This window comes from Siniperca chuatsi, linkage group LG20 (genome assembly GCF_020085105.1).
Source record: "Siniperca chuatsi isolate FFG_IHB_CAS linkage group LG20, ASM2008510v1, whole genome shotgun sequence".
Lineage (NCBI taxonomy): Eukaryota > Metazoa > Chordata > Actinopteri > Centrarchiformes > Sinipercidae > Siniperca > Siniperca chuatsi.
Window position 1 is genome coordinate 26597657 of NC_058061.1, and position 14016 is coordinate 26611672.

The 14016-nt window shown below is 39.4% G+C and overlaps 1 protein-coding gene across 4 annotated transcripts in view; it reads left to right on the forward strand.

The window, feature by feature from the left end:
* Nucleotides 1–5351: 5351 nt before the first annotated feature.
* The window catches only part of chrm3b (cholinergic receptor, muscarinic 3b), a 28036-nt gene continuing 19371 nt past the window's right edge, over nucleotides 5352–14016 (forward strand). For 2 of the 4 annotated variants that reach the window (XM_044178654.1, XM_044178651.1), the window contains exons 1-2: nucleotides 5352–7071; nucleotides 9243–9422. The gene's annotated coding sequence lies outside the window, so the exon portion shown is untranslated. Of the gene's footprint in view, nucleotides 7072–7544; nucleotides 9423–14016 lie in introns of those variants that run through there. The other 2 variants (XM_044178652.1, XM_044178653.1) reach the window with 2 other exon arrangements.

Genomic DNA, 14016 nt, shown 5'->3' on the forward strand with positions numbered 1-14016 from the left:
CTATTTACACAACCCTGGAGATTTTTGTAACTTCATGATTCTTGGTTTTGGGATTTTATGTCAGCATGACATAGCGCATTCAATCAGAACATGTTTTATTTGCCAATGCAAGCATACAAAGAATGTGGCCGACCGGCAGCAATTTGAAATGGAATGAAGCTCACTGATGGCAGACAGCCTAAAACAGGAGTCGAACGCGCCAAGTCCACCCACAACATAGGTGAGCATAGCATCCATAGCTACAATCTGAGACCTGAGAGAATCTTTGTAATAACTAACAAACCTAAGGATCATATACATTCACTGAAAGATTAAGAATAAAATGTGCATTTCTCACTCAAAATGTTATCAAAACACATTTTAATGCAGAAACAATCTTAAAATATTGCATTTCCCACTGAGAATTAAAGAAATGCCCACCATTTTGGTTTTCACAAAAGAAAATTGCCAGTCACGTGGACGCAAGCCAATGGAAACGAATAGGACAAAAAAAACAAAAAACAAATTCAAAGGATAAATCAAACTGATAGCCATAACATCAACCTGTCATATTGTTGAATTATCAAGGACACTTTCGTATTTTAGTTTTGAGAAATGTTGAGGATATCAAGAAAACCTTACGTGGGAATTAACAGTGAGGAAAATAATTCCTGTTGGGGGGTCTTCGGTTCTCCAATGGGACTGTTTTATAATGCCGCGGTAAGGTTAATCTTGGAGTGAATGGACAGCCTTTGCAATTCCTCTAATTAATATTGCTGTGGATGGGTTTACATTGGAGTTAATTGAAAGCCCGGTGCGTCTCATACAGACAATAAAGGGTACCTTGTGGGGCCAAGGGACATGACAAAACATCAGTATTTGACGATCTGGGAATGAGAATGGGTTGTTAATACTGACACTCAACATTAGACTAACCTAATGTTAGTCTATAGTGTCTACGGTAAAAAATGAGAAGACTATTGACAAAAATCTCAAATGCTGGAAAGGACGAAGTCAGGTGACCTTCGTCAGGTGCCCTTGTCGTCATGGTAACAATAATAAGCACGTGGTTAACATGAAACGGTCGCAGTTTGTTTAGGTTTAGGCACCAAAACTACTTGGTTAGGTTTAGGAAAAGCTCATGGTTTGGGTTAAAATAAGTATGTTAATTACGTCAGTTTAGTTACGTATGTAAATAAAATTACTTACGTGACATAAGGTAAATACGTTAGGTAAGTTAAAATAAGTCAATGTTGACTTTTGGTTTCACACAGGACATGAACAGCAGTCTCCTGGGTGTCCTGTGTTTGTTTGACTAATCAATTGACTAATCGTTTCAGCCCTAATGGGCTCTAGATTTTAAATAAACAATAACTGCAGACCAAATGGTGAAAAATTTGACATGCACTTGACTTGACTTCAGTAAATGCTTTATTTATGTTTCATAAAGCAGGTTTAAGTCTGGCCTAAGTTACTACCAACCCACCCCCAGCCCCAGTTTTCAGCCTTAACCAGTGTTCCCACCCTGCCAGTTTTCCCCAGGTATCTCTGTGAACAGATGTTAGCCTGCCTTAACTGGTAATCTTGCTTTATTAGACACCCTCTTGTATGTATCTGATAAACAGATTCCGTAGAGGATTTGCAAACTTGGAGCTAGAATTACTTATTTTCACTTGCCCTTTTGCTATCAGCATTTGATTCAACATTGAAGGTCATAACTCATTAATTTATAACTCATTCGAAAGCCTTGTTCTTAGTCTTTCACACCAAACCTGGAAAACACGATAGCCAATTCTATTTGTTATAGTTTATCGCACTCTTGGTCCTTATTCTGAATTTTCTGGCTGGCCGTGGTGTAGCAAGATGGAACTGTTGCAGACAGACGAGGTGAAGATGGCTGGAAAGGCAGGCAGACAGGCTGACAGGAATCCAGGTAATGACAGAAGCTGTGATCACCAGCACAGGATAATTAATGTACAGGACAATCTGGCATTGGTGTAGTGGGAGAGCCTGGCATATAAACTGTGGAGACTGATGGTGATCAGCAGCAGGTGGAGATTCATGGAGCCAGACCAGGAGACATACACACACACACATATGCACATATCCAAAGATGAACCAGGGACAAACAAGAAACACAAGGAATGGGGAGGATAGATGGCAGACTACCACATGAACATTTAATAGTCTTTCCACAGAATCCTTCATTATCAGACCATTATTTAATAACTTTTAAACTCCTATTACTATTACTCTAAAGAAGAAGTTAATGAAACAAAGAAGGTTAGCTCCATGGTATAACCAGCGAATTAAAACAAACATCGCAAAAACTTGAAAGGAAATGGCGTTCCAGCAATCTGGAAAAATTGGGCAAGACACTGTACCCCAAATTGCTCCCGAGGGTTGTACCTTCGCTGTGCGTGAATGAGTTAGTTCCTTTGAACTGATGTGCAGGTGGCACCTGCCATTAGTGTGTGAATGTGATATGTAGTGTGAAGTGCTTTGACTAGTTGGAAAGGTGTACGTTTAAAACGTACAGGAAAGCCCTCTTTAATTCCAGAGCAGCCTACTGCTCATAATTAATAGAGGAAAATAAAAACAACCCCAGGTTTCTTTCCAGCACTGTAGCCAGGCTGACAGAGAGTCAGAGCTCTATTGAGCCATGTATTCTTATAGCTCTCAGTAGTAACGACTTCATGAGCTTCTTTAATGATAACATTTTATTTATTACAGACAAAATTCATCACATCCTGCCCTCAACCAGAACCGATTTATCTTCAAACACAGGAACCTTAGAAACAGCTGAAAAAACCTGATATATTTAGAACACTTTGCTCCTATCGACCTTCTTCAACTAACTTAAACGATTTCTTCATCTAAGCCATCAACCTGTCTCTTAGACCCCATTCCAACTAGGCTGCTTAAAGAGGTTTTACCCTTAGTTGGCTCTTTACTGGATATGATCAATCTGTTTTTATTAACAGGCTATGTACCACAGTCTTTTAAAATAGGTGTAATTAAACCTCTTCTTAAAAAGCCCACTCTTGAGCCAGGGGCTTTAGCCAACTATAGACCTATATCTAAATGGACTGTACTTAAATAGCACCTTTCTAGTTTCCGACTACTCAAAGCACTGCAACTACATAGCACATTCACCCCATGGCAGAACTGCGCATCAAAGTAACTAAGCATTCACACACCGAAGGCACAGCCCTCGGGAGCAATTTGGGGTTCAGTGTCTTGCCCAAGGACACTTTGACATGTGTGGCCGGGGGAAGCCGGGATCGAACTGCCAACTTTCCGTTTGGTGGACAACCCGCTCTACCATTAAGCCACAGTCGCCCCAACCTTTCCTTTCTCTCTAATATCTTTGAGAAAGCAGTCGCCAATTAGTTGTGTGACTTTCTAAATAACAATAGTTTATTTGAGGATTTTCATTCAGGATTTCGAATGCATCATAGCTGCTGTCCCGTTTCCGGGCCCTGATCTAGTTCTCTGGCCTCTTGAAGGGTCCCGCCTTTGCCGCCGGCCTTCAGAAGTGTCCTGCCTTCGCTGCTGGCCACCTGAAGTGTCCTGCCTTCGCCGCCGGCCTCCAGAGGGGTTCCGCCTTCGCCGCCAGTCACCAGAAGGTCTTCGCCTTTGCCGCTGGCATTCTGCCAGGCCTCCAGATGGTTTTGATCTTCTTCGCGGACCTCATGAGATGAGCTGACAGGACAGGTTTAATAAGAAAACAATAAATGGGACATAGAGACATAATGCAATGACCAGCAGCAACAGCTTTTATATTTTTATCTAAAACGCATGTCAAAAGCGGAAGTCCCCCAACAACTCCTGCCTTAGGACAGCCCTGAGGGAACACAGCACCTCAAATACAGACAACATATAGTAAACACAGGACTCTCTGTTACAATATTCTAGTTATTAAGCCAACCTATTGTTTATCATTGCAGTTCATCCGTCATGGCGGTCAGTGATCCATAATAATAATCAACAAATGGAACACTCTGGCAATTACCCGTATATATATTACTGGGTTGCAATCAATGCAGACTTGAGCTCAGATTTTGTGTACACACATTTTAAAAAACTTAAAGACGCAGCTCACCACCCTGCTTCCTCAGAATTTCATGTGGGTTTCTGTTGTGCTTAACACAATCAGAGCACCTACTGTTATAGACATGGCACACAGCTTTCAGCAACATAAGGATATGAACCCTCAGTCATCTGATCCAAGTCAATTTAGGGATAAGCAAACATTTGAACAAACAGGTGGAACTGAAGTTGTCTCAACATTTTTGAATAGAGCATATGTTTTTGGTCTGCTGCAGCCACAGACACATCTACTCTACATCTAGAATAATAACCAATAGGGGGTTGAAAGATTTTTGAACATCTTTGATGAGACAGCAGTTTGAAGAGAAGTGAGGTTGTGCTAATCAATGGACAGATTGTGTAAAATGTGCACAGTCATAGCTGAAGGCAGTACAGTATGATCACAGTATCTAACCCCAAAAACTGTATAACCACAAACAGCACAACTCAACACAACACAAAAGAAGCAGTCACTGGGCCACTTAGTTTAAAAGAGGCAGCACTCACAATTATATAACTGCTGTGCACAGTGTCATTACAGTAAACAGTTAGTTGAGAGGCTGATTAATGGAAAATGTAGTGGGGTTATTATACAACCAGACAGGGAGCCAAAATACACAGTCTGGCTAATGTGGACATGCTGCTGTGAGACAGCCCATCACCAATCATGGACATTGATTCAAGCATTGTTTTCTCTGTAGGTTAAATGACAGTACAGCAGTTGTTCAAGATGAAAGATGGAAAAAGAGACCAAACTCAAAGGTCAACGGCAGCTGCAGCTCTATTAATAATTATAATAATAGCTTTTCATATAGCACTTTTCAAGTTACAAGTTACAAAGTGCACTACAAAGTGCTCTACAGTAAAACAAGGAATAAATAAGAAAAAATAAAAGCCAAAACATAAAAGACCAAATGAGATAAAATGAAAATCAAAACAATTATACCAAATTCCCATCTGTTAGAAGAAAGTCATTAGATGTCCTAGACTGCCAGGAGCATTCCCATGATGCACTGAGCTCCTCTCTCCTCCTCTCCCTCTCCATCTGTATGTATTTTTATGCCATTAATACATGTTACTAACTCGACATCTTCTCTCTCCCGTAGTTTTGTGCCTTCTCATCTCTCCTTCTCTCCTGCCCCTGTGTTCCTGCTTGACAACTGCTACTACAATTGTTATTGTTAGTCTTATTACTATTATTTCCATTATTATTCCTATCACTATCATTCCTATTATTATTATTTTATTAATATTAATATTACCACTACCATTACATTAGCAGAGATGTTGTAGGCATCAGCCCAAAGATTGGTACGTGATGTCACCGTCATATGGAAGTGCTTCTGTCGGCTACACATACACGTCCGTGTATGACGGTGGTGTCACTTACTGAATCTAAGCAGTTTTATTTCAGACCGCAGCAGAAAGCTCCGCAGCGCTTAAGCTTCAGAAATGCTCAAATTTACTCAAAATCCTTGGGGAGATGTAACATTAGCTTGTGTGGATGCTACTGCACTACTTGATCAATAAAAGAGCTAAGCTACTGAGAAGCCAGGAAGCGTCCAACTTCCATGAGGGGGCAGTCACGCCGTCAGTGTCCGGGCTGCCCACACCTCCAGCATTTCTGCCCCAGCATTTGAGGAGCCCCTTGTGGGTCATGAGCAGTGCCTGTAGCAGCTGGAGCCTGGGAGAGGGAGAGAAAACAGAGGGTAAGAGCGTGGCAAGGAGCTGGGACGTGCAGGTGGCAATGGCGGCGGGCCGATGCCCCTCCTCCACGGTGCTGGTGTTGGTCGGACAGCCTCCCAGGGCAGGTCCTCCGGTGTCTGGCCTCGTGGGTGCACCGCGACGTATTCCTCTGCCAGTGCGTCCGCAGCCGTCAGATCCACGGGGTGGTGGCACTTCACCCACTCACCTGCCTGGGTAGGGAGCCCCACCACTCGAACTGCTCCAATATTATTTTATCCCACAGCTGCTCCTCTTCAGTGGCTTCCCCCAGCTTCAGCCACCTTGTTGCCGCATCAGTTAACTGCTGTGTGTAGACATAAGGACGATCGGCGGGCCCCAGCCTCAGGCCCCGTAACCAGCGGCGATTATCTTCACCGGAGAATCCCAACCAATACAGCACAGCCCTGTTGATGTCAGAGAAGCTACACCGCACGGCGGCTGGGAGCCCGAGCACCACTGTCTGCGCTTTCCCTGAGAGCAACGCCAGCACTCGTACCGACCACTCCACCTCTGGCCATCCACATGCCACCACCGTTGCCTCAAACATTTTGACAACAACAGGACAACAGGCTTGCTAGCAGCTGGGTCTGCTTTTCTGCCTGTTACATTATGTCGAGTTGCCGCCTATTCACAGCTGCCTGCTCCCGGTGCATCTGCGCTATTTCGGCCAGCATCTGGGCCAGTACTGCCACCGGCTGTATCTGTTGCGGATCTGTCATGTTGTAGCATGTTTGTGCTACTGTGAGTTCTCCTGGCTCCAAGACACATGCTGAGACACTGCTTACAGGTAATGTTTCTTTAGTACTGCTTTTGTTACACACACAATGTTACACTTGGTAATTGCTGTTCCTCTGGACCGCGCCTCGCTTGCCTGGCTCCGATGCTGGTTCCAAGAGTACTGTTTATGTTAGAGCCCCTGGAATTTGGTATAACATCAATCAAATACTGTATTTTTTACTGGAAGTATGGAAACGTCCATATGTATTTCCTTTGTGGGACTGCCTGGGGCCCCAGAACCATCCATGTTGCACTTTTTGGGTGAAGCCTGAGCTGTTAAAACAAAGTTCTGGTTGAAGAAACGCTGTTTGTTCCCTTCAAACTTAACTGTCCCACCAGTCACCACGAGCAGTGTAGTCTGCCCTTGGATTGCTTGTTCGTGAACTGGCTGACAATCCAGCGTGTGAACTTGGAACTTGCTCAAAGGCAGCGACTCAAAAAACTCGCATCCTGTCCTGACACTGCATTCCCATTCCACACCAAGGTCACCTTGTCCAGGTAGAGCCGGGTCAAGTTCCTCCTTTTCTTATCCATGCAATCATAATAAATGTTGACAAATTCTTCTGAATATCTGCATGACTGATCGGCATGGGTCCAGCGTGTTTGCCATAAGTACAGATATATGGATCAGAACGATACTGAATAGTAGAAAATCTTTTCAAGCATTAATTTTTGTGGATGTTCTTTTCCTTATTCACTTAGCAGCCAGTAATAAAAAATTGCATTTGCTTGTGCCTTTCAGTCATTTGGATCGGTACACCTTTTTGTCTGTGCCCGTACCAAATGTCATGGCTCTAGGATGTCTTAGGCTTCTCGCCTAAGACATGTTTTTTAGGAGGTGAAAATGACAAAAAACTATGCGATTCTCAAAATTCAGCCAAAATATTTTACAGAACTTATTTTTTGGTCTCATATAGCATACACATAGGGTTTGAACAAAATCTAAAAAGTCTGATTTGACATGGAATTACCCTATTTTCACTTTGTATTTCAGTGTGTTAATTACACTATCAGAAAGACAACCACCTGTAAACTCCTACAATGCATAGAGTGGATACTGGTAAAAGTGGACATGGGAGGACTGCTGAAAGTTCAATCACTTATTTAAGAGTGATCAATTAAATTTATTGAGGTATTGCACAATAAAGTTTAGATATGTGAAGGGTCTTTGGCAATTACACCCCCATTGTGATGTCATTTTTTAGGAGATTTGATTTTTACTAAACTGAATGCTTTACTGCCTGGCCTGAGCTACTCAGGCTCTGAAATTTATTCCGAGGTGATTTTTGGTAGAAGATAGCATCTGTAAAAGTCAAAGATTGACGATTTTAACAAGACCTACTTGAGAAATACATTACACTTGAGTGCCAGGAGACACATATGTGTAATATCACTTTCACTCTTCAAGTGTTTTAAAAATTACCATTTTGGCTAGTCGTGGCATGGCAAACCCAAACCCAAACTATGCCATTTAAAAACACTCAATAAAGATTAATAGTCAGAGACCCCCAGTTACAAGTGAAGCCAGTCAAAAGGTTAAATCACTTGTGCAATCCATTAGTGTTAGGCTGGTCTTGCATTTAATAAATAGCAGCCTTTTCAGCATAACGTTGATGTTATTGAGAACTCTGTTACATGAACAAGGTTCATGCTATATTTTTCCATAGTATCCATCCACAGGTGAACTATAAGGATAATGTCCTCAGACAAGCTCCCAAACCTTACACACGTGTGATTGCTCGATAAAGAGAGCTCAGGTTTCTTTTGCCAAAACCATCCAGTAATAGAAGCACCGAGGTGGAATCCAAAGCCATAGTTTAACGCTCTCCCAACTGAGCTTTTTTGGCTGACAACAAAGAAAATCAGTTCTGTTACATTGCAGGTTGCTTTTGCCAAAACCTGGAATTGAACCAGGGACCAGAGACCTCTAACACTCTCCCAGGCTCAGCTATTTCAGCCCACAACAAGGAAAATTAGTACTGTTACATTGCATTTTATCAGCCAACCAGGTACTACTGTTTAAAAGGTGCAACTGTCCCACCAAGAGTCACAGATTTTGAAATGCACTTTTGACAGTTTGATTTCATACTGAAATTGAACAAGTGATGATCTCTGATATGCTGCATCACGTTTGATACCTTAAGCCTTTTGAGATGGTCCAGTGTCAGTCAAAGCCCAGGATTCCCTGAGAATTTTACTTTCACATTTAGGGCCCATCCCACTAAGCTTAATCACGTAATATAAAAATATTGCCTTGCATTTAACAATTACCAAAAGTATTATGCTTACAATGCTTGCAAAGAGGTTTTTTCAGAGCCCACTCACCTGGACGATACAACTCTATTGAATCAGTTCTGTTTGCATCAGTGTATCAGACCTGTCTGGCTGTGTTTTATTCTGGTTGCGCTAAAGCTTTGTCAAAGCTCCGTTTTGATTCAGATATCCACTGCAAGCATTTCAGAAGCAGAGTATCTAAAGCAGGCTGTACCTCAGCAGCTACTGTACATTTCCATTGTTGTTTAGATTTACATACATATATATATATAGCCTATTTGTACAGCTGTATTTGTTTTAACAAGTTATCTGCGCTGTCATAGTCTTGTCAGGCTTGTCACATCCCTTTGGCCCCCCTCATAAAAAATCTCACAATTGCTTCTGTCATGTAACAGCCCAGGTCTGAGAGGTTCCACTGCAGACAGTAGCAAAGCAGTTGTTAAAGGCGGAGCTGGAGGTTCCATTCACACACCAGCTGAGCAGCCTGAGCCACAGCAGAGAGAATCATGCTGCATGAGCAGAGCTGAGCTTCCCAGCAGGATATCATATTGGATACTGGGAAACAGACTGGACTGGTAAGTGCATTTCATTATAGTAACTCACTATTTGCTTTTGCTTTCTTGAATTCTTAGATATAATCAGTGCTGCAGGGGCACACATGGTCATACAGACAGACACAGACAGTCAGAACCCAGGATTTTAATATCCATAACTTATGAGGAAAGTACATGAAATTCATCAACCTCTTAAAGTCCCGATTTTCATCTTAAATATCCCTTTAGGTTTCTTTAAATTACAAAAAAAACTTAACTAAACAAAAAAACACTTCTCCCACATTAGGACATTATCAGATATACAGTATATTATGTAGTATATCTGCTAATTCAAACAATCGTGAATATATATAATATGTTATATATACAAACGTTACACAGTCTCCACATCTGTCTCAATGCATTACACTAACGCACATCTTTTGCACTATTGTCTCTGTACATTGCACATATATTGTACATACTTTTAGAATTTTTTAAATATTTTTATTGTCAAGTTTTCTATTTTCTATTTATACTTCTTGACTTTTTTAATACTTGTTTTTATCTTCAGTTTCTCTTACTATGTTTATTGTTATGCACCAAAATACCAAAGCAAATTCCTTGTATGTGAAAACCTACTTGGCAATTAATCAGATTCTGATTCTGATTCTACATATATACATATAAACATAGGGGGAGAGAGAGAGACAGAGACAGAGAGAGAGAGAGATATATCTATGTTGATGAAGAAATCCAAGACATCTTAGTCTATCTTTAAACATTACTAACATGCCCATATGTTCATTAAAAGAGTTATTAGTGGCTGTAATTATTCCTCCTATCCATATTGGCCCTGAAGTGATTTCCTTCCTAAAGCCCTCCCAAAAACAATTTTAATGTAAGAGTTGAGGGAAAAAATCTACAGCCCTTTTTCTGTGTAAAAAAGTTCAGTTTAACCTAATAGTTACACAAATAAAGTGGGTTTTATACTTTGTTTTACATTCATTGTGTTTTCGCAGACAGTGTTGTCTTGCTCAGCTGCAATGGAAGGATAGCAAAACAAGGTAATTTTGTACTAAAAAGACTAACTTTGGAAGCTACCCATTTAATTTGTCTAACACAGACTGCTGAATTCTCAAATTAGCTTCGGCTGGACTTTACAAGACATTTTTGCATTGAATGAGTGCTGTGGATTTTGATCCACATCACTTACATTTAAATGGCTTGAGGAAGGGATCTCTTCACAGCCAGTATGGACAGGAGGAACAATTACAGCGGCAAATAACTCTTTCAATGTAATGTGAGTATTGTTTTATGATGTAATTGAAAACATGTGAACAATCCTTAGAATGATGGACCAATTGTTTCGCCTCAGATTTCCGTCAAGAGTGTGACATGAATATGAACATCGTTAAAGTGAAATGTTCAGTTTTTCTGATTTTAAGCTACATGGAACAAACCATACAGCTTGTTATATTTAGTTATCCCACCTTTCCGGCCTTTCCACAAATAATAAAATGAATTCACTCTTTTGCCCATTGTTTTTCCATTTTTCGCTAAACTTTTTTCTTGGTGAAATTACTTTCCATACTGTACAAGTGCTACATGGAATTGTAAAATAGGAAAGAGGCTAGATAACCGATTCTAAAAAAAATTGCAAGGGATTGATTTAATTTGTTAAATGTGTTTTTGCTCCTTTTTTGTTATGTTTCTGATTGATTTTTCTATGTATTGTTTTATGGAATCCCGAAGTGTCCATATTAAATTATGAAATAAATATATTAATAAATTGTGTAAATGGTAAAACATGAAAAGTGACATTATGAAATAAAATGTTATTGGGAAAATGTCATTATGAAATAAAAACGGAATTTTGAAATAAAAACGTTTATAATTAAATAAAAAAAATGTATCCAATAAACAGTTATTATGAAAATGAATGATGAAATAACCTCATAATAATGACTTCAGTCTTAGTAATGTCTTCAATTATTTCACAAATTGTTGGTTCATGAATTTTCACAATTCATTCATGTGATTATTTCATGATGTATTTTGTTTATTTGATATTGAACACTTTGGGGTTCCATATTGTTTATTGTGTGTTTTATTTATTTGTGTAGGAATGTAACCCTTCAGCTAAAAGTCTCAAATCTATCAAACCTTTCTCTTCTCCAACATCGTACATCAGAGCTAAAGGCATGGATTGAAGACATTTTTGAGGAGATATGATGGTTCTGGCTTTAATTAGTACAGCCTGTATTAGTAATGTCATCTATTCTTTACAGGCTATGCTAATCTATGCCAGAATCAGCAATGCAATGGAAGCTGAAGACTGAAATCTGCTGGAATGTTTTTTCACTTCTTCTAGCACCATAACCATAGCACCATTTCCATTGGCCTGCGTCCATGTCACGTGACTGCCAAGTTTGAATGTATATGATGCAAAGATTCTCTCAGGTCTCAGATCGTTGCTATGGTGGCACATAATGTTGTGGGTGGACTTGACGCCTTTGACTCCTGTTTTGGTCTGCCGTCAGTGGGCTTCATTCCATTTCAAATTGCTGCCAGTCGGCCGTAACCTGAATCCAAATGCCACTATCACTTGTTAAAAAAAGACGTTTTATAGCCTGTGATTGTAAAATGTGAAGTTGCTCATTTAATTTTATGTTTCCAAGAATATGTGGCTGAGGATATTTAAGTATGAAATCACCTTTTCAAAAAGGGGTTATCAAACTGGACTTTACCTTTCACATCCCTAATTAAACTAAATGAAGCGCTTTGAATGGTCAGAAGACTAGAAAGGCGCTATACAAGTACAGTTCATTTACCATTTACCATTTAAACCCCTCCACTTGTCACATTCATGTATTTCATCAAACTGGACTTTATATTGTGCATTCAACCTCCACTGTAACATAATTGAATTATTTATGCACATATTTAATTTTTGCTCCTGTCACCTTCATATGTTTTATACACTTTATTTCTTTGTTCATAGCACAGTCTATATTTCCTATGTACAGTCAATATTTCATTTCAAGTTTTATATCCCATTTCAAAACTATTACTGTTCCATTCTGTAAATAGATTTTAAAAAGTCAATTTAATTTTAATATTACTTTGTTTATTTAATTATTATTATTATTACCTTAATTTTGTCTATTCTTGTTCTTCTGTGTTGCGTTTTTTGGGAGCAAATGCCAAGACACATTCTTTGCATGCTTGCATTGGCTAATAAAACAGATTCTGATTGAATGGGCTATGTCATGCTGACATAACATCCCAAAACCAAGAATCATAAAGATACAAAAATCTCCAGGGTTGTGTATACAGTAGCCTATGCATGCCTCAGTATTTGATGACCTGTGAATGAGAATGAATTGGTCTTTTCAGCCATAACCCGAACACTTCAGGCCTTCCTCCAAGCCTGTAGTAATGCCTTAGATTGTCATCAGTTTTGTACAATAATCTCTCAAGGTGACTCATTTTGGTCCCAAGTTCCACTAAGAGAGAAAAAACAAACAAACAAAAAGCATAATTTTATATATGGGAGCTAAGCCAGATACATTGGACAGATACAAGGACGGTTGCACAATATAAATATAGATATAATTAATTGCACAGGATAATAAATAAATATGGTTAAAACTAATTTATTTTCGCCCATTTAACAATTAGATATTTAAAATCTGATAAAATTCAATTCAATTCATTTTATTTATATAGCGCCAATTCATAACAGAAGTTATCTTATTGCACTTTTCCTATAGAGCAGGTCTAGACCGAACTCTTTATAATATTATTTACAGAGACCCGACAAATCCCACCATGAGCAAGCATTTGGCGACAGTGGCAAGGAAAAACTTCCTTTAAGAGGCAGAAAGCTTGGACAGAACCAGAATCAATGGTGGGCGGTCATCCACCGCTGCCGAAATGTGTTTACCATACCTTTAAACTCCCCACTGTACTCTCAATTCAGTATTTACAACTTCCAATCCTTTGAAAAACACTCATATTTCCTAAAAACTACAATTCCCTAGAGGCCTGCCATGCAGCTTCATACAAATCAGCACCACAGTTGTAGTTCTTCTGGTTTTCAATGTAGTGTTATAAATAGGGTCATAAAAAGATCTACTAAATATATCAAATATCTACTACAGCCGAACTAGTAATTACACTTCAGATAATCTATGTTAAAAAAAAGTAAAGATCTTGGTATATTTCAGATATTTTAGCAAGTCTTCTAGAAACGGGGTCTTGGGTTGGTAGTTCTTCCGGTTTGAAAAGTAGGGTTGTAAATACGACCGTAAAAAGATATATCTACTAAATATATCAAATATCTAGTACAGCCACTGCATCTAAATAATCTATGTTAAGAAAAAGATGTTGGTTTATTTAAGATATTTTAGCCAAAACAGGAGTTGAACACCCCATAGTTTACAGCTTCCGCATGACGTACTGACTGACACCAAAAACAGCCAATGGGAAGAGAAAAAAAAGTTTTCCCCTGGATCAGGGAGCATTTCATGCCAAAACACCTATGTAAAAACCTATGTGGCACACTATGTCTGGCTGATTATGACTGTAAATTCATTGTACAATAAGTACTTTATTAAGTAATTAAAATGTT